Source organism: Nilaparvata lugens, chromosome 5 (assembly GCF_014356525.2).
Source record: "Nilaparvata lugens isolate BPH chromosome 5, ASM1435652v1, whole genome shotgun sequence".
NCBI classification, from domain to species: domain Eukaryota; kingdom Metazoa; phylum Arthropoda; class Insecta; order Hemiptera; family Delphacidae; genus Nilaparvata; species Nilaparvata lugens.
This window is the reverse complement of record NC_052508.1, coordinates 33074379-33097347: the sequence shown is the minus strand read 5'-3', so window position 1 is coordinate 33097347 and position 22969 is coordinate 33074379. Positions and strand designations below refer to the sequence as shown.

General features: G+C 34.3%; 1 protein-coding gene across 2 annotated transcripts in view; it reads left to right on the top strand.

Moving 5' to 3' along the window:
* Positions 1–22969, top strand: part of LOC111060021 (cAMP-dependent protein kinase type I regulatory subunit) — a 243383-nt gene that overhangs the window by 139005 nt on the left and 81409 nt on the right. The gene's annotated exons all lie outside the window — the stretch shown is intronic.

Genomic DNA, 22969 nt, shown 5'->3' with positions numbered 1-22969 from the left:
GGTTGCGTTTGTTCGTGTGTTCGTTTGTTCGCATCAAAACATGTCAACTTGTGGATTGCATACCGGAGAAACGGAATGATTTAGATCTCCAAATTTTGCACATATTCTAAAAATATCAATCTCGTGCACCTGGAAGCCCAAATTTAATTTTCCTTCTAGATTTTTCTGAATTAATGTTGAAATTTCATCAATGGTACATACGATTTCATAAAAAAATCACTAGATCTTATGGTCGAAATTAAAAAGGAACATAATGTTTCTATTATTGCTTTCCACCTGATACCACTTAACCTCAATAATATTGTTTTGATAATTGATAAATATTTTCAATAATAATGATAATATTTTTATTATAAATATAATAATAGTATTGTTTTGATAATTAATGAATATTCTCATTTTCACAAACTCTGTATAATACTATGGTGAATGTGAAACTGCTGCATCAAAGAAATTATCTCAAAAACATTAGTTTTGAAACTTCGTTTTCCTGATGCAATGTTTAAGGTCCTTACAATATAAGGATCCGACACGAACAATTTCGATCAAATGCAATTCAAGATGGCGGCTAAAATGGAGAAAATGTTGTCAAAAACAGGGTTGTTTCGCGATTTTCTCGAAAACGGCTCCAACGATTTTGATTAAATTCATACCTGAAATAGTTATTGATAAGCTCTATCAACTGCCACAAGTCCCATATCTGTAAAAATTTCAGGAGCTCCGCCCCATCTATGCAAAGTATGATTTTAGATTCTCAATTATCAGGCTTCAGATAGGACAATTGAAAAGAAAATTTGAGTGGAGAAGATTGAGCATGAAAAACTCTACTATTAATGTTCAGTAACATTTTCACCTAAAATTGAAAATAAGCTCGAAATTCGAGAAAATGTGATTATCCAATATTGCAAACTGTGTGCAACTGTTGATTCTATTTAATGATTCACTATGAAGAGATAGCAGACCTCGTATGTCTCCAGCGTTATTGTCCCGTCACCAGCTGGCTCAGATTCTTGAATAGTAGACTTGATGCGCGGGAACACTAGCGTCAGGTGATCAATTTTCATAACGGCAAGTAAAGTTGTGTGAGTGCGCCACACCAGATTCTTTAAATTGGAAGCTGGTCATATGATACATGATTTCGATACAGAATTTCAAGAGAAAATAAATGGTGAAACCCGCACATCGATATCTCGAACCGTTTAAAAGTTATCCTCATTCAAAGATACTGATATCATTGATCTATCTATCATTTCTATATATAAGAGAGAGTAGGGTTGCGTTTGTTCGTGTGTTCGTTTGTTCGCATCAAAACATGTCAACTTGTGGATTGCATACCGGAGAAACGGAATGATTTAGATCTCCAAATTTTGCACATAGATTCTAAAAATATCAATCTCGTGCCTGGAAGCCCAAATTTTAATTTTCCTTCTAGATTTTTCTGAATTAATGTTGAAATTCATCAATGGTACATACGATTTCATAAAAAAATCACCAGATCTTATGGTCGAAATTAAAAAGGAACATATGTTTCTATTATTGCTTTCCACCTGATACCACTTAACCTCAATAATATTGTTTTGATAATTGATAAATATTTTCAATAATAATGATAATATTTTTATTATAAATATAATAATAGTATTGTTTTGATAATTAATGAATATTCTCATTTTCACAAACTCTGTATAATACTATGGTGAATGTGAAACTGCTGCATCAAAGAAATTATCTCAAAAACATTAGTTTTGAAACTTCGTTTTCCTGATGCAATGTTTAAGGTGCGTACAAATTTACGCGCCGCGAACATGAGCAATTCACTTTCAATCAGCTGATGCCAAGCTTTTTATATCTGTATCTTACCGTTTCTGTAAAAAACAGATATAATCAGCTGATTAAAAGTGAATTGCTCATGTTCGCGGCGCGTATATCTGTACGCACCTTCAGGCCTACTCGTGGCATGGATTATCAATTTTTGAGCTAGAACTAGTGTTGCCACCCGTACTATATTATAAAGTATTGTACTTTATTTGGAGGTCTTGTACTTTATACTTTGTAAGCAAGATAAAGTACGCAAAAATACTTTATTTTGCTCAACAAAGTACTATATAATAAAGTAAGTGGAAATCAAAACATTTTATAGTGTGGTCCACGTTATAATGACAGTATTTGATTAACTTTGGTGTTGCTACCCTCGTCTATCATTCGACAAAGCAGGTAGTAGTACTATCCTTTTCTAGCTCCACAACGATGCCAATTATGTTTTTGACTATGTAGATATATAATTAATTGAGGCAGAGAATAGGCAACGTTACTCTTCTTTCTTTATCCACTGTCATTATAACGTGGACCTCACTATAGATTAGTAGATTGGCGGAGACTGTCAGATTTAAACTAAATATTGGCTACATTTTTTCAGTGCATGTGATGCTGATGAGTTCAAGAATTTGTATAAAGTGGTTTCATATTTACTCTCTATCCCTGCCACTTCAGCATTTGTGGAATGGGTTTTTTCTGTGATGAGAGATATAAGTGAAGAGATGAGAGGAGCAAAGCATCTTTGAATCTCATAAGAAATAATGAACTAATGATTTACTTATTTCAATTTGAATGTTGATTGCAAAGATGCTTTGCAACTCTTCACCAGTAGCAACTATTTATTGATGATGGCCAAAAGCAATAAGAAATATATTGTCAAGAATAACTAATTGATTTTTTATTACATTTAAAATTCATTATTGAACTCATTTTGTATTCCATTATATCCATGTATTGTATTTTGAATATCCATTCAAAATTACTTATGTGCTACGTTATTAAAAACATAAAGCTTCCTTTAATTATTTTTTCCAGGAGCACATTCGAGCTCTAAAATAAAACAATACTACTCAATAATCAGCCTTGTTGAGCACTTGATAGAAGAAAACCATAGATATATTGATATGAATGCTAATATGAAGATTTTAAACGTTGGAAGCAAAAGCAGTAAATTAAATTAATGTAAAAAAGATTTCATATCTACACTACAGCAAAATTAAATAGTAATAAGCTAATAAATATCATTCAATTCGATTTAGATGATCACATTTTTGATACAATTATGCAAACCAATAAATAGAACATAATATGGAGGATAGTCTTATATGTACATAAATTAGTCAATACTTATTTACTTATTTTTTCATTTGAACTTGAAAATGGCTAAAATAAGCTGAAACCGGTCGTTCTTTTAAAATATTTTAAATATTTCATATAGGCTAAATAAAGGGTGCTTTATGTTTTTAATAAATCATTTAAAATTGTATTTTGAGAAGTACACATATCTTTTGGCCAGAGGGGTGCAATTATTTTGCATTAAATTTCTTAATCTTGTGTTCATCAAATTATTTTGCAATAGCCTCGATTTGATTAAATTGTTGAAGAGTAACAATATTATGCATTTTTTCAAGGCGTATAACTTAGATTTTGAATTTAGAAGACCAACTCTCTAGAACTTTTTGGATTAAATAAAATAAATTATATGTTTTCTCATGATACTATATTATACAATTCTTCTTTATGAGCGTGTGCTTTGTAACAAATTAATTTAATTTATCTTTTTAATGATTTATGATTATTTTCGTCATACCAGTATGTAATCAATAACTTTCCAAGGTATCATATTCTTATTTGGATAAATCGAATTATTCTATCATTAGTCATTATTAATAGAATAATTATAATGGATTCTAATAGTAATCAGTGATATTTATTTATTTTTCATTTACTCATGTCAATAATGTGTATTTTTGTGAGTATATAAGAATGCCACAAAGAACTATGCTGACTTTTTGAATATACAGGTAAAAATGACATGTACTTTATTTAAATATAATGTACTATATTTTTTTTGGTCTGTGTTTACCAATGTACTTTATTTTTCTTTGAAAAAGGTGGCAACCCTAGCTAGAACAGTTTTTTGAGACAAAGTGCTTAATAAACGTCTACAGTTTCATCATTGCTGTATCGGCAATATGAAAACGCATGCAGTTAATATGTCTTTGAATAAAGGTGCTGATATTTACATAAATAAATTATTCTCTTCCATTTTTATTTAATTAGAATTTCAAAATTATTCGAGCCCTGATAGAATGACTGACTCACTGTACAGTCAGTCGAAAATTTTAATATTGGAATGAGGGGTATTTTGGCAAGCTGAGCAAAAAAATAAGGTCGTATGCATCTTTTCGTTATATCTTCAAATGAAAAATGAGTTTTGTGGTTTGTCAAAATTCCCTCTGAAAGGGTAACTATTCAACTTATTCTATCTTTTAGTAAAATAACAATGATCATCTTCTATACTATAATACACATAAATTATAGGAAAGTGTAAAGTTTAGGAAAATTATGTTGGACGCATCATCACGTCTGAAGTACTGGACTGATTAACTTGAAATTTTGCATATAGATTCTTGCTTAACCAAGGATGGTTATAAACCTATTTTAAATTCTTCAAGATTTGATTACATCAAGTTTTCAGTTTGTCAAGTTTTCAATTATTTGTCAAGCTTTCAATTATTGTAAGGAAGCAGCAGAACATTTCTCTTAAAAGGGAAATTAGAAGGTAGGTATTAAATTGGGGATCCTTTTCGAACAATGAAAACAGGTTTTCCGTCGCACCCAAATTTTTCCGCCATTTTGGAACCGCCATTTTGAATCCAACTTCTTTTTTTCATTGAAAGGATGTCATATGATAGGCCTACATGATTCCGATACGGGATTTCCAGAGAAAATTTATGGTGAAAACCGCACATCGATATCTCAAACCTTTCAAAATATATTCTCATTAATTTCCTTTATTATAGTATAGAAGATGAAACATAGCGGGAGTACTTACGCGTTCCCAAAACCAAAATTCAAAAACGCCAAAACCAAAAACCCCAGTTCTTCAAACTACTTTAGCCGAAAAAGTTGCTCAACTACAAAGTAGCCACACTAATTTAAAAAACCAATTAGAAGTAACTTAAAAACGTCTGAGGAAGAAAGGTTAGGGATGGTAGAAGAAATTAAATCTTTGGAACTGATTATAAAATTACAAGATGAAGACCATAAAAAAGAAATACTAAATCTAAAAAATCAATGTAGTCTAATGTCGGAGGAAATAAAGAAACTAAAATCTAAATTTGATAATACTAAATGTATGATAGAACCTCCGTCCAAATGCAAAAAAATAGAATCTAACCTAAATGATGGGAAATGCTCTGAAAATGGTCGAAATAAAACGTACAGTGAGGTTTTGAAGACAGCAACCAAAAATATAGCTGAGGGAAATAAAGATAGGAAAGGGAGAGTTCTGCTACTGACGTCCAGTCATGGACGTGATTGCAGTGATCTCCTTGATAAAAGATTAAAAAATAAATTTGATGTCCAATGTTTTTTCAAGCCAAGTGCATCAATTAATGCAGTTGTAGAGTCAGCTAGGGAACAAACTAAAGACTTTGATGAAAATGACTATCTAATTGTACTGGGTGGCTCAAATAATATAAATGAACCTAACTTGAATCATCTTCCTCAAGTAACAGAAAAAATCAAGGAAATTGTGCCACTCAGCAAAAAAACAAACTTAATAATAAGTACTATTCCTAATAGGTTTGATAGGCCAGAATTAAATGAAGCAATCAATTCGACAAACAAATCAATCCATAATACAATCAACAGCCTAAAAAATAAGAATTCTAAACAACTGGGGATTTGTTTTCTAAATGAAAGGCTGAAAAGACATAACTTCACTAATCATGGGTTGCATCTAAATCGATCTGGCAAAGTAATCTTTTGTAATAGATTGGCAGAGCTGATTGAAAGCCGTTTGCAATCCTCTGGTTTAAAAACAGTCAAAAAAACAAATAACGATTTTTTAGTAAATTGGCTCAAAACAGGGAAAGGGAAATAGCTACAAATGCTAGAGATAGAGTAGCACAAGATGGTAAGGTTTTTAGTATTTATCATCAAAATATTCAGTATCTTCGCAACAAAATTGACAGATTAGAAGTATTTCTTAAACAGGAGGATCCTGACATTGTTATTTTCACAGAGCATGGCTTAAAAATAAAGGAAATAAATCAAGTTAGGATTCCAGGCTATTCACTGAGATCAGAATTTTGTAGAATAGCTCATAGAAGTGGTGGTGTATGTATATTCACTAGCAATGCTAAACATACCCAAACTTATGAACTGGATTTTGTTAAGAGATTTTCTGTTGAGATGGATTTAGAGGTGACGGGACTAAGGTTAAAAATTGATGATCGATTTGAGGTAGCAGTGTTAGGTATCTATAGGTCACCAAATGGAGACTGGCAAAAATTTTGTGAGCTGCTCCATACACTTTTGGAAATTACAACCGCTCGTTTCACAAATGTTATAGTAGTAGGAGATTTCAATACCGATTTTGCCAGGCAGGATAAAATGACAGAGGACATTAGAGATATTATTAATATGAATAATTTAGAAATTAAGGTCCACGAATATACAAGAGTAACTCGAACTTCACAGACAATTATTGATAATATCCTCACAAATATAGAAGGTTGTAATGTCAGGTTAGGTAGCTCAGATCTATCAGATCATAACTATCAAATTTTAGATGTTAAGTTGCAGGGCCAGAATCCAAGCAGAAAAAAAACTTTTGTGAAAGAAATTCAGCAATATGAGCTAGGAAATATAAATTGTTTGAAGCAGGAACTGCTTCAAGAAAATTGGAGTAGTGTTTATAACAGTTGTAACCTAAATTACAAATATAAGCAATTCATTGATACTCTAAGATTTCACATTAGTGTATGCTGTCCAATAAAAAAAGTCAAAGTAAAAAGTAAATTAAACAAAGTAGATGAATGGATAACTGAAGATATTCTTACTCAAAGAAATATTGTTAGGGAAGCTTATGAGGAATTTAAATTAGTGAGGGATGTTCCGAGTGAAGTCAAATACAAATGTCTAAAGAAAAACTATGCAAAAGAAGTGAGGAAAGCTAAGTGTAAGAAAACAGCTGAAATATTAACAACTAGTACCAATTTTAACTCTGCTGTTTGGGAGGTAATTAATAGAAATAGGAGAGCAGCTCAAAAAGATACAGTTACTAATGTCCCTAGGATAATCGATGAACATGGAATTATATGGATGATAGTATAGACATTTGTAACTTTTTCAATAAGTATTATCAACAGGTTGCATATAATCTCCAAAAGTCACTGAACACTAATACTTATAATACAACTACATTAAATGCTGAGCCAATTGAAAAGGTATTTAAATTTCATCCATTATCAAGAGATGAGTTGTCAAGAATAATAAAAAATTTGAATAACAAAAAAACAGTAGGATTGGATGGGGTCTCAAGCAAAATTTTAAAAGAATGTGAAAATGAATTACTGGACCCTTTATTGCATCTCCTTAATACTTCACTAGAGCAGGGTATTTTCCCTGATGATCTGAAACAAGGAAAAATTTTGCCAATTTTCAAGAGCGGTGATTCTGAAAGAGTTGAAAATTATAGACCCATTAGTATTCTAAATGTAATAAGTAAAATTTTTGAAAGAGTAGTTTTAAATAGGCTATTGATGCACCTGGAAGAAATTAATTTCATATGTGATGAACAGCATGGGTTCCAGAAAGGGAAATCTACTAAGACTGCAATAGTATCCCTTGTTGAAAGACTAATAGATATAATAGATTCAGGTGAGAAGGCAGCCGCAATATTTCTTGATTTATCCAAAGCTTTTGATTGTGTGAACCATAGAATATTATTGGAAATACTAAAAACTGTAGGTGTGAATGGTATAGAACTAAAATGGTTTGAATCATATCTCATAGGTAGAAACCAGTGTGTTGAGCTTACCAAGGTGGATGGGAATGAAATAGTAAAAATTAAATCTCAAAAACTGGAGGTCCAGGCTGGAGTACCTCAAGGCTCAATTCTGGGTCCCTTACTGTTTCTGTTGTATGTGAACCAATTACCAAAAGAGTTAAAAGATCACAGAGCTCTGTTGTTTGCTGATGACACATCGCTTATCTTTAACAATTATTTATTAGATAGTCTAGAAATAAATGCTTTTACTGGAGTACAGTCAATTGTCCAATTCTTGAAGCAAAGGCAATTAACAATAAATAGTAAGAAATGTCAATTCCTACAATTCAAAAGTAAATATAATTCAGTAGAGGATAGAGAAATAAATGTGTTTGTAGAGGAAAATGAATTAGACCAAGAAGAGAAAGTAGCATTCTTGGGAATTTTATTGGACAGGAAATTAACATGGCATCCTTACATTGAGAGGATATGTAATAAGATATCATCTGGGGTATTTGTCCTGCGGCAGCTTGCTAGGCTGAATGATAAAAAACTACTGTTAACTGCTTACCATGGACTTATACTATCTCATATTAGGTATGCTATTTTAGTATGGGGTAATTCATCTCAAAATATGGACAGGGTGTTTAAGATTCAAAAGAAGGCACTCAGATGTATAGAGAAAGTGAATAGGTTAGACTCTTGTAGGCCTTTATTTAAAAAGCTTGGTCTATTAACTGTGCCATCTTTGTATGTATATGAAGTTGTAATGCATGTGAAAACGAGTGGTGTGATCCAGAATTCAGATGTTCATGAGTATAATACGCGAAACAGAGCAGATTATCATATAATGGGTCACATAGTAGGTTATTTGAACAAAAACCAGATTATATTGGTAGGAAATTTTATAACAAGCTACCTCAAATCTTGAAAAGTAATGATGATTTGAAGATTTTCAAAAAACAAATTAAAAAATATTTAGTTGATAGAGCTTTTTATAGTGTACAAGAATTCCTTTCAAACCTAAACTAGGTTGAACTACTCAGTGTTAGAATTATTATGTAATAACATGACTTGTCTTATACTCCATGACTGGAGTCTTTAGGACGTAATCTAAAAAAAAAAAAAAAGTTATGCATATATTTCAATCATACATTAGTGACTATAGTATTTAAAGTTATACAGTTTAAACAAAATTTCATCAGAATTTAATAAAAGAAACATATTATGAGACTAAAACTATGATTAATATTAAATTTAGAGAAAAGCTCAAAACAAAGCACAATGCGAATGATCAATTATTGAAATTATCTACTAAAAACCATCGGTATTTCCATGCGTCCCTACAATTTAATGCTAAGTTCTACCAATTTTTGCCATTCATAAAGTCCTTGAACTCATCCATTTGCAAAAGTGCCTCTCCCAACCACTTCCTTCTCCATTCTCCTAACACTGGACATCTTGCTATAAAATGATAGATGTCCTCCTGCTCTTTTTTATTGCATAGCGAACAGCACCAATTTCTTTCCGGCATCCAAGGTCTGTAGTTCAAGTCAATTAATTCTCCTCTCGCCTTCATAATCCATCGAACCTCCGTAAATTTCAGGTCGCTTTCAAGATAGCTATCCTTTCCCAGGCTATGGTTCAGACTTTTGTATATCAGATGATATTCTGCATTTCTCGCCTTAGCCTGCAAGTTTTCCAAATTCTTAAATCTCACTCCCTCTGTCAACTTTTTCAATTCTTTTTTCCAGTTAGGAACTCTTAGAACACCCAAATTAATCTCAATTACCAAATCTCCGGCTATCTCATTCCAACATTTATACCAAGACAATCGTTGATTAATTATCTGGAAAGCCAACTTTTTCGGATATCTCCAATCTCTATATGATAGTACTTTGAGAATGTAAGCTACCTGCAAGTTGAGAGTAAATTCATATAAAGGCGACTCCCTAGTTTCCAAGAGAATAAGATAGTTAGGTGTATTCGAGGGCAATCCAAACAATCGCTTTATAAAGAATCGCTTTAGCTTCTCCACTTCATCAAACCTTCTATATCCCCATACTTGCGCTCCATAGCACATAACTGCCCTAGAAACCGCTCTAAACAATATCCACTTTGACGACAAAGGCACACTCGCCTCACTGACCATATGCTTCCATGCTGCATTCAATCCCATCTTTGCACACTTCAATTTTTCACCCATATGATTCGTAAAACTCAAATTTGGAGTAAGTATCATATCTAAATACTTATATCTATTTACAACCTCAATAGCTTCACCTCTGAAAATCCATTTTTCATCCTTCCTCATTCTTCCGCCCTTCTTAAAAATCATTATCTTTGACTTTTCTAAATTGAAGCAAAGACTCCACATCTTGCAATATTTCTCCAACCTAACAATCATGCCTTGCAATTCTTTTGGGGAATCTGCCAATATAACAATATCGTCTGCATACATTAATAAGCTTACTTTAAACCCTACCAAACAAGAACCCCCTCTCAATTCATCCTCCAGATCATTTAAAAAAAGTGCAAACAATAATGGACTTGATAAACAACCTTGTCTGACACCAGTACCTGACCTGTACAAAACGACTCCGTTATACCATCTTTATACCACACACTCGACGCTGTATCTCTATACAAGCTTTTAATAATTGCGAGAACCTTAGTTGACAATCCCATAGTAGAAAGCTTGTATAACAACGCCCCCCTGTGAATTGTATCGAATGCAGCACGGAAATCGACGAAGAAAGCATACAACTTGCCCCCTTTTTTGCGCACTTCAACTCAGCCAATGAGATGAGACTGAATAGATTATCCACTGTCGAATAACCCTTGCGAAATCCTACTTGGTTTTCCTTCAGAATCCCATTATTTTCCACCCAACACTCCAGTCTGAGAAGCAGAAGGCCAGTAAAAATCTTAGCAATCGCATCAATAAACGAAATACCTCTGTAATTGGAAGCCAAATTTAAATCACCTTTTTTGAGCAATGGATAAATTATGGAATGCCTAAAACTCGATGGAACATTTCCTCTTGAAAATAACTCATTGCAAACTCTAACTATTTCCTGGTCTGGTGCATTCTTATAAAATTCATATGGTATACTATCCCTACCCGCCGCTTTGTTATTTTTAGCCTTTTTTAATACAATTTTAAGCTCTTCTAGTGTAAAATCTTTGTCTAATTGCTCATTTGCTATGTATGGTTCAGCAAAAGAAAATGTCTCTGAACTCAAGATTTCAGCAACTCTGAAAAATGATAGACCCAATCTGAAATTCCAATTTTATTAACGAGTCGACAGTCACGTCTTTTCAATTTATTCACCGCCTCCCAAAACGATTTTGTATCTCTTACAGTCTCCAATCTACTATACAAAACCGCACGATAATTTTTTGCTTAGCTATACAAAGTTCCTTATACTTTTTCTTTTCTGTCAATAACATTTCTCTGATATAATCAGAATTATTCCTTCTGAATATTTTCAATAATTCAAATATCTTATCACGCAATCCCCATCAAACCACTCTTGCTTGAACTTTACTTTCTGCTGTCCTATCTGTAAGGTTTTATTTGAAGATTTCTTAATGCAATCGGTTAATTCAAAAACTAATTGTTCTGTATCGACATTATCTAAACTTCTTCCTCTAATATTCAATTGCTGCATGTTGCAGATAACTCTATCTTTATAATATTTTTCATAAAATAAAAATATCTTGCTCATTCATAAAACTAAAAAAATACTGTCCTTGACTTTTGCTTTCAACCCATTAACATTAATGTAGACAATATTTATTACCTTGACCGCTTCATTATCTAAGTTCTCTTCCACTGACGGCAGCCCTCCCTAATGTTGTGCTGCGTCCTCCTGAGGCTGGTCGTCGCGACGCCGATTTCCTCTCTTTGCAATTTCTTCCACTTTGGCTCCAAAATCGTAGCGTAGTAGTCGCTTCAATGCTTCTGTCCCATTCTCTCCTGCACTCGTCACCAGCCTTTCCTCTTCACACCAGAACAATTTGAGGTTCAGTTTATTAATCATTAGAAAATCATGACCCATCCAAACGTCTTTCCTACCGGTCACACTCTCCACTTCCCTTTTCAAAGACAGCAGCTTACTCCTTTTCATACGGGTTAAACTTGTTAAGTCTCGTTGCACGACGTATCCGGTATTTTTAAGTTTCTTCACATTCTTGAATATTTCTGCTGTCTTCGTCTCTTGGCAGGTGAGCAATAATCACTGAGCTCGAACGGCCTAGCAAATGTGCACGGTTTATTTGTATCTCGTGAGTAATTCCCAGTATCTCCTTGCAAAAAGATTTGACCTGCCCCAAACAATTTTCCTTTTGTATGTTTTGAAAACCTCTGAATATCAAAGGATTGTTCCTACGCGATCTCCCCTCCAGTTCATTTAATTTTTGAGTCAGTCTCTTTACTTCACTATTCAACGCCTTGCTTTTCTTTTCCAACGTCTCAACTTTAGTACTCAACACTTGAACATCTTCCTTCGATGCCACTGAAGCTAATTTACTATCCAATAACGCACCAAACATTTCCATCAACTGTTCCACGGTCATATTGCCTACTTGCTTGTCCGACATATTTTGTCCTCGTTTACTGGCACTTTGTGTTGAGCCCGGTGATTCACGCGAGCGTTTTTTTTTGTTTTGTCACTCATAAAACAGAATTACTATTCACTAAGTACAATATAAATTATAACTTTGAACATAACCTAGCTTGAAAACTATTTGCGAGAGTAACAGTATTATTCAACGCCACTATCTCTCCGATAACGGAGTGCACCGTAAACACGTCTGCTCTCTACCGTGTCTCAGCTCTAACTCCTTATAAATTCTTAATCAACCGAGGATTCTTATAGGCCTATTTTCATTAATTCTTCTATATTTAATTACGTCAAGTTTTAAAATAGACCCTTGCGAAGCACGGGTTACCTGCTAGTCTATACTATAATGAAGGAAAGAACCGGCTTATACACGAACAAGTTAGGAAAATTATGTTTGACGAATCATCCCGTCTGAACTACTGGACTGATTAACATGAAATTTTGCATATAGATTCTTAATTGACAGAGGATGATTATAGGCCTATTCCTATTTTCAATTCTTCAAGATTTCATTACGTCAAGTTCAAAAATAGACTGGCTAAGCACGATTTTCCTGCTAGTTTCGAATATAAGATATACGATGTTATAATAAAGTAGGATATCTAAGAGTAATAGTATTTATTGAAGAAAAACGTAAAAAGTGGTAAATATAATTGGGGTGGGGTTAGAAAAATGACCCAATAGAGTGAAGAAAAACGTTTGAAGAATCGAACTGCAAAGATAAATCATGTTCAACTGGAGAGTAATATCTTTAATAATATCTATATTCTCTTCTCTTATTCTATGGTAATATCTAGTCGAACGCTCTTTTGCACTGGCAAGTGAATGAAGAGAGTTCAATAAAATATTAGCCAACCACAGAGACGATGAGTGAAATTTAATGATCAGAGGGTGGGTTGCAAGGGGGCAGCATGATACCTGCAAGAGTAGAATACACATTTGCATGCTTAATTGGCCTTCTTCGGACCTTCGGACGAGTTATCGCTACACAGGATTTCTGTTTCTGCTTCTGCCTGCGCCTCTCTCAGCTACACCACCACTTTATACACCATATTATGTACACCAAGTTACTACGCTCAATATAGCTATGCATTGTGATCCCTGAAGCATACATATAGAAGTTTGCAGCAAGTTCAAGACCGCGCCAATCTACACTTGCGTAGAGGCTATTAATTGGGTGAATAACAGTCCGACATCAACTATAATTTATTTCTCAGCAAGGCACGAATAAATATTTAGACAAAGATCATAATTTCTCTCGTCTCCACCTCCTGAGTTGAGGAGCCTGGGTTCATTAGTGAAAAGGGGGGCTTCATTTACACTGCGGTTGAAAGCGTCCATGTTGAGTAATATCTGCTGGAAAACTGTCCTGTGATTTTATTCACTTTCACTTATTAGCTTGAATTTATGTAGGCTGTTCTCTGAATTGATGTTAATGCATATTCTGGAAAATAAATTGGATTAAAACTGAATGAAATTACAAATGTTGACGGTAATGAGAAATGGAAATGTAAATAGATATGAGGTGTTAATGGAGAAATTTAGATTTTAATTTAAGATGTAGATACTGTATTTATCTACTAGATTAAATCAGAGACGTTCAATACAAGTATCAGGTCGTATGAATAAATAATCATTTTATTTACTAACTATACAAATACCATCAGGACATATAACAGTATATTTTCTCCTAGTGAAATTCCTATCATTTTACTCTACATTCTCTCTACATTACTCTACATCAAAGAGGATAAGAATTTCAAATCACATTCTATGTTTTGTGATTATAATTCGTTCTCTTTAAAATGAATCAATACTAACACATTTCTTTTTCTGTTACAGGTAAGCTTCTTGGTTTTCTTTCAACTTGTCATGAGAATTTGTCTCAAGTGATATGCTTAGAAGATTACTAGAACTGATGGGTCGGTAGGAAGCTACAAACATTAAATTATCTTTCACTTGATTTTCTTCAAATTATCCATTAGAAATATCTTGATATACTTCTTCAATATTATTGATAAACCAATTCTCAGTTTGCAAAATACTTACATCATAGTCAATTTCGCATTATTCTTCAAACTAGTGCATTCAATTTTTTATTTTTTTGGAAACTAAAAGTAATATTGTGAGATGTCACCGTTATTTGGGTATCACTGTAGTAAGGATCACCTCTTAGTTAGGGCCCACTCAAAGAGTTGAACTACAATCCCATCGCAGCATACTCGAACTGCTCGTATAGTGTAAAGTCCAACATGATGTTGTAGTTGCAGTGGATCATTCCGTGCTCCCAGACTCAGTCTTCCCTTCGCCTTATTATGGAGAGCCTGATTGTGATTTATGTTTAGTTCATTTGCATGTCTGGCGCATGGTTTGCTCTTGTGCCTGATATTCTCCACATTTCTTTCCTTTAGCCACTATTTCTCTTTCTCTCTGTGATTTCCTCACTTCGTCTCACCTTCACATCGGTTCTAGATTTATGATACTGTTCTATTCTGATGTATTCACTCTCCCACGCTTTGGAAATATAGTATCTATTGTGATTCCAATTCAATCTGCGATTGTTTATGCCTTTACTAGGCAATATCGGAGGACCGAGCTTTGCTCTGGAGTGTGAAAGCATAGAAAATTTGTAATGAAAGATTGAATTTATAGTTTATATTTATTTTTTATTTCTATTAGCCATCCTTACCATGGCTCTGAGCACAACAAGAACTTTGACCAATGCTTCAAAGTCAAAGTCCATGCCATCCTCCCTCCCACAGCCCCCTCCATAGATGTCAAGACGAAAGAATTGGCTTTTATTTGGGAGCTTGGAGCTGCTTCCAGTACTGGTCTCAACAGACAGCAATAGTATCATAACTATCAACTCTACACCAACTGTTCAATTAAATTGAAATAAATTTCATCATATCATGAAAAATTTCACAGCTATCAAATACATAATAAATTTTTAATAAAAAATTAATTTCATTCAAGTTCAATTCTACAATTCCTTTCTCCAATTTTAGTCTAATTCTTTTTCGATTTCTAATTTTAAATCTCCTCTTTTCTATCAATTCATAAGCTACACCTTTCCTTATTCATAACCCACTCGAATCTTAAATATCCCGTTCGTAACTCATAATGGCCCACCAACTACTCCCATAATACTCCTTCAATCAGTACGCCTCCGTTCATCTGTACTGCACTGTCTGTGCTCTATGGTCTATACTACATCACTATCGCGTCTCTGTGGTCACGACCGTTGGAATTCAAATCTGCACGACGTCCTGTTTGATTGACATAGGGAGCCCAGCTCTCGAAAATTTTCTTTTACAATGAAAGTTTTTAAGTTTTTTTAATCTATCTGTGTCATGTGTATCCTGTTTCAATTTATATTATATTATAAACTTTAAAGTTCCTCCTGTTATGTGCTATATATACCAGAAAAAACTTTAAAGTTTTTAATATAAATTAAAACAGGAGACTCAAGACATAAATAGATTGAAAACACTTGAAAACTTACAAAGTAAACGGAAATTTTCGGGAACTGAGTTCCCTTTCTCAACCGAGCAGAGAGTGGTACAGTTCGAAATCCAATGGTTATGACCACAGAGCACGGAGAGTCAATTGTAGCAGTAGAGACCACAGATTACGCGGTACAGACGGATGGAGAGAAAAGGGGTACAGATTCAGGGGATATTATGGGGGTATTTAGGGGGCGGTTACAAACGGGATATTTAAGATTCGAGTGGGTTATGAATAAGGAAAGGTGTAGCTTATGAATTGATAGAAAAGAGGAGGAAAATTAGAAATCGAAAAATAATTAGACTAAAATTGGAGAAAGGAATTGTAGAATTGAACTTGAATGAAATTTATTTTTTATTGAAAATTTGATATATATATTTGATAGCTGTGAAATCTATTATATGATGAAACTTATTTCAATTCAATTGAACAGTTGGTGTAGAGTTGATAGCTATGGTACTATTGCTGTCTGTTGAGACCAGGACTGAAAACAGCTCCAAGGTAGGTACCTTCCAAACAGTTTGCAAGGTAGGGTACCAGGTGGAGTTGGGATTTCATCAGAGGTGAGTGATTTGTTTTTACTGAAAATTTTCTTGAGGTTGGGAGGTTTCTTATAAATGAGGGTGGGTGGTTGCTGGAAAAGGTATTTGGTAGAGGGATTGGAGGAGGCAACATGGAACAGATCTTTAAGGACAGGTTTGAGATATATATATATTTCATGAATTTGAAATGATATATTCCTTCAAAGGAATCGGCTTTATAAAGTTTATTGAAGAATGAAAAGAGAAGTTTTTGAAATATTTTATCATAAATTATATTCTCATGAAAATTTTTGAGAGAAAAAATAATATAATACTGTACCTTGGATTATGATAATTTTCATGAATAAATTTCATTTTTTATAAACAGTGAAAAAGCAATGCTTCTCACTCAAATTGTTCTCGTAATTTGAAAAAATAGTAATCCCCAGTGTGGTAGGGGAAGTAGAATTGTACCCACAGTAATCCCTGCTTGTTCGTAAGAGGCGACTAAAAGGGAACCACTTTCCAAAGCCCTTATTCCTCCTCCCTTCTCCTTCTTCCACATGCTTTGGAACTTCTTTATTTTCTAGAATGGCACCTTTCCATTGACTCAGCTTTGTGCCATTCTTGTCAGTGTGCTTCTAGTTGGATGGCGGGGTCACCTTGTTTCAAAAGGGTGAACATTCGCTGTTCCAATTGTCGCGCACTACATCCTTTCTCTGTCCTATCCGACCACTCTAGTTATTCTTTTCTCAAATTATCATTTCTCTCACTTCTTTCAGAAGCGTCTGTACCCAGATTGGGCGGCTTCAAACAGCGTCTGTACCCATATTGGGCGGCTGATACTCCAGGGAATAAACCGAATATTCTGGTCCTCCTAGTTAGGGGGTTGTGCGATAGGCCAGTACCCTATCCATGTAAAAAGCCAACCACTTGCAGTACCCAAAACAGCCTCGGAATGGACAGGACTATCGGAAATATAAACAGGTTTGCTAAACCTAGAAAACGGAACTGGATTGCGGAACAATTGAAAATAGCCACATGGAATGTAAGAGGAATAAGGAATAAGGAAATAGAACTCTGTAAAATTTTCAAGATTCAATATAATAATATTGCTGCTGTAACAGAGACAAAAATGAAGTTGACTGGCTCAAAATATGTAGAAGGTTTGCTAAACCTAGAAAACGGAACTGGATTGCGGAACAATTGAAAATAGCCACATGGAATGTAAGAGGAATAAGGAATAAGGAAATAGAACTCTGTAAAATTTTCAAGATTCAAAATAATAATATTGCTGCTGTAACAGAGACAAAAATGAAGTTGACTGGCTCAAAATATGTAGAAGATTATGCTATGTTTTATAGTGAGGATCAGGAGAGCAGGGCAGCCAAGGGTGTGGCCGTTTCTGTGGATAGGAAATGGAAACAGAGAATTGTAGACTACAATTATATCAATGAAAGAGCTCTCAACATCAAGTTTAAATATGGTCGTGGTCACCTGGTAATAATGGGAGTCTATGCGCCTGAAGAAGGGAAAGAATAGGAATAGGTTTCATTATACAGCATACTTCAGACGGAGGTGGAAAAATATAATGAAAAATATGAAATTATTATCATGGGTGATCTGAATGCAAGAGTTGGAGTAGAACCTATTAACAATGTGGTAGGAACTCTTGGCGAGAATGCAAAAAACAGAAACGGGGAGAGCCACAGATAATTTGCCACTTTCAACCAACTAAAAATCATGAATACTTTCTTCCATAAAAAATAAATACATAAGTTCACATGGCCAACACGTGGAACAAGATCTTCGATAGATTACATGATAGCTAATCAAAAAATAGCAAAACAGACAACACATGTAGATGTGTTCCGAGGCTTTGATGTATTCTCAGATCACTATTTGGTTGTTGGTAAAATTGATTTGTACACACGATGGAAGAAAACCAAAAAGACAAAGGAAACAAACGCAACCCATGAAAATGAAGTTTTCAAAGTGTATCTGTTAGAGGAAGAAAGTATCAGGCATCTCTACCAGCAGCGTATGAATTCTTACATCCAGAATACCCCAACAGAAGAAGATATTGAAACGGAATGGGCCAATATAAAGAATACAATGGTAAAGTGTACAAATGAAGCTGTTGGTTGCAGAAGGAGATATAGAAGTAGGAAAGGATTAAAGATATGGACAGAAGAGATAGAGAAAGCAATTGAAGAGAAAAATAAAGCATATAGGAGATACTTGGGATGTCAGACAGAATGTTACAGGATCATTTATCGGATTGCCAGGAATAAGGCCTTAAGAATTGTGAAAAAAGCTCATCAAGAATCATGGAATAGATTCATAACAACTATTGAACACGATGTACATGGGAGACAATCGTTGGCTTACAAAGTTATGAAAGTCTTGAATAAGAGCCAAAGAGACAATGTGGAAGTCGATTGCATTGGAACAGATGAATGGATCAAACATTACAAAGAGCTTTGTTGTGAAGATGTAGAGCCAAATAGGGCTGAGACAATCTGCGAGAATTGCTGTGTTGATCCAATCACGTTGGAAGAGTTATCAGATGCCCTGAAAAGTATAAAAAGTCGAAAGGCACCTGGTTAGATTGGGATAAATATGGAGCTAGTATGGTGGAATACTTTTGCACCTTTGAATTCTACACTTCTTCAATATGTGTTGGGAGAGACACCAAGTTCCCAAAGAATGGTTGCAGTCCTAGGTTATATCCCTATTCAAAGAAGGAAATAGATCAGACCCTCAAAATTACAGAGATATTAGTCTTTTGGATGCAACATACAAAGTATATGCAAAAATAATGAATAATAGACTGAAAATAATTACTGACATTCTACTTCTGGAAGAACAGATGGGCTTTCGAAAGGGTAGATCATGCTCTGATAAAATAATTGCGAAAAGGAGGTAGTTTAATCTTGAGACCCACATAGCTTTTATCGATTTCACAAAGGCTTTTGATTCAGTTAATCGCGGCATGTTATGGTCAATTCTTGAATCAAGAGGATATCCCAAACATATCATTCAATCTCTACAGAGCCTCTTCATGGATACTACAATTCGTCTGCAAGTAAAGGGGGGTTTGACTGATGCCTTTGGCATAAACAAAGGGGTTAGACAAGGTTGTTGTATATCGCCGACTTTATTTAATATTTATGTTGACGACATGTTACGCACATGGAAAACTTTGGTGGACTCAGGTATACAGCTCTCAACCCATAGTTTTGTGAATTCAATTATGTATGTGGATGACTTAGTGATAATTCAGAGAAATGAAGATTCCTTACAAAAATCAGTTTTCATGTTGGACAGAGTTGCTGAAAATTACAATTTCAAAATATCAGTTATAAAAACCAAATCAATGGCATTCAAAGGACAATATCCAATCAGAACCAAAATAGAATTGAACGGAAAATTAATAGAACAAGTGAAAAATTTCAACAATCTTGGTAATGATGTAACATATCATACAGATATTGATGTATACAAGAAAATTTCAAAGTTTCAGAAAATATGTGGCACTATACATAGAAACCTCAAAAATAAAACAAGACAAGAAACCAGAATAAAGTTCTATAATACCATTGCAGTTTCGACTCTCCTATATGGAAGTGAGAATTGGATTCACACACGTAGAATGTACAGTCGAATTCAAGCTGCAGAAATGAGGTTTCTAAGGAGTGTATTTGGTTGCACTAGAGTTGATAGAATCAGAAATACTGATATCAGACAGGTTTTATTGGTTGCTCCTCTACATAAAATAATTATTCAAAATAGACGCAACTGGTGCAGTCATTTGGATAGAATGCCACCTGGAAGAATGCCCGTTGTAGTCCAAAACTATAGACCTACAGGAAAAAGAGATGTAGGGAGGCCAAGAAAGAGATGGGTACCGGAACAGGTTAATTAATAAACCTATTCCCTGAAGTGAAGATGATAATGATGGAAAAATAAATAATGATTCGTTCTCCCTATCATTTATAAAAAAAAAATTCTTCTTGATTTTAAGCTTCTTCTTATCGGGGTTTAGAAATTACTGTAGAAATTAACAATTAATATGATTTAAAATGTAGTAACTGCAAACTGTGAAGATCCATTTGTATCAAATAATGTGGTTTATAGAGCCAGGTTACCCTATGTAGTTTCTCTAGTGGACTAGACTGTGGCAACATTATTCTGCTATCGCTGCTCTGGTCTCGTGTTCGATTCTCATACTAGCCTAGCTTATAGCATTTATTATAGATTATTATTTATTATACATTATACATCATTCAGCTTATCGTCTACGCACAAGTCATATATTTATTTGAGCATCACAAGCAAAAAGAAAATTTCAATAGCATTTCGTTGATTTGTTGACTCCTATGCACCAAATGAATCAGTATTCAAGTACATAAGGAGTAGTGTTGTACATCAATGTATGTAAATCAGAATCCTTTTCTATTTCCTTAATGGTTCGATATTTTTCTACAGCTGAAAACAGGTTGTATCATTCATTCATTATCCGTGTTTTATTATGGTCGAATAATATATAGTTCTTAGAACGCCTTTCCTATTTTGCCAACTTGATGCAAATTCAAATCAGTTACCAAAAGAATGGTTTCCGAGGCGAATAACTCTGAGGAACGCTATAAAATTGTGACAGCTTCTAGGAGGTGGGTGAGCTTTACGGGTTTTATTATTGGAAGTATAGAAAGTACAGCGGCGCGCATTTTGAACGAGTGCCCACGTTATTTCTGGCTTATTCCAGGTTCCGCTTCCCATGCTGCAGTCATAACTTATTCCACTAACCTGCAATGATCAACCGAATATTCTCTTGCAAATGAACTTTGAAATTTGCGTCTGAATTCATTACCAAACCCACTAAAGTATTTTCCTTTTGAGACATTGAAAGAGATGCCTCACGGTTACGCACCGAGGTGGGCTTTTTTACTTGTAGGCCTCTTTCACACGATAGGAGACGTGCAACTTGAACACTGAACAGTGTTCACGTTTTTTTATTGAAGTACATTGAGTCCAATCGTGTCTTTCACATGGTGATCCCGAGCCAGGAACCTCATTTTGTCACGTCTTTTCCCCTCCAGGCAAGCAGAAACCTGATTTGATCGAGATACTAGCGGACATATCGCCGCTTTCACATGGTGATTCTACGTCTCTCCGGTCATCACTTTTTCTCGAAATCTATCTTTCTTGAAAATGAAGATAGAAAGATTCAGATTTCGGATTTGGATTCAGCGACCTCAATTTCTTTAAAGCGCAAGTCCCGTTTTCGAAAATATCCGAAAACAAGGAAACTATGGCTGTTTTTAATAAAGCTTTCTATTATCATATAATTATACGGTAAAAACGAACAGGTACTGTACTATACAGTACGTATGTACTATACTATGTACTATGTACTATACTATATACTATGTATATCTGTACTATGTACAGATATTATAATACAACTTACACTGTATTCGTGTAGGAAATTTGGTGGGATATTTATCTTGATTTCTGAAAAATACCCAAAAATAAGGGAGTAAGATAACTTTGAAAAACCAACGTTTTCCTGCCGATTGACAAAACAGATTAAAAATTATTCTAACTTATTACGTCTTGAACTAAAAACGTGTTTAACAGATATCCAGATCACTATTCAAGCTATCAAGCTTTTCATTAATTTATTTGTCTCCCCATGGCAGTAGGTTTGCGCCCAAAGTTTTCACTTAATCATTTCTGTTATAATTATTAAATTATAATGAACACATTATCGTATTGATTTTCTAAATCCAGTTACATGCACATCGATTCCCGTAAAATTGATTTTACCGTTCCAATGAATTCTTCCAGGTTCAGCGCAACTTGTTAAGTATTATTATGTTTGATTCAACAGAATTCATAAGAACAGCAAAAAATCGAACAACAAAAAAGCCGAAGTTTGTGTCGACGGTATACGACATAGAAAACAAAAGCTCGTGCTTGGTCCATAGTTCTACGACTGAGGATTCAGCTCAGCGACTAAAATCGACAAGCCATGATTATGTTAATCAATACTCATATAATGATACAAAGTATAGAACTGCTTTTTACTATGATACATGGTTTTCATCTATATATTGTGGTGCGTTTTTTAACGGCTCCACACATGTAGGGTGAATCTTGTACTAAATCAACGGTGTTGAGGTTATAAATTTTGTAATTGCGTGCGTGGACGCTGAGTGTACACCAGACTGATTGATTCACTACAAGATTCAATACAATTGTCGGAATCGCGGGAGGCCTAAACGCTCGCTCACCCTTGATTCTTCTAATGACAGATTGTATAGTGATGAAATTTTTATAAGCAGTGTAGCGATCGCTAAACACTGAAGACGGATATCTTAAAATTATTACCTGTGAAGAATGAGCATACAAAATCATACAGGTCGAGCAAAAATCCCGATGTAGATAATTTACGGGACTGCGTCTCTAATAAGTTCCGAAGGATTAAGATA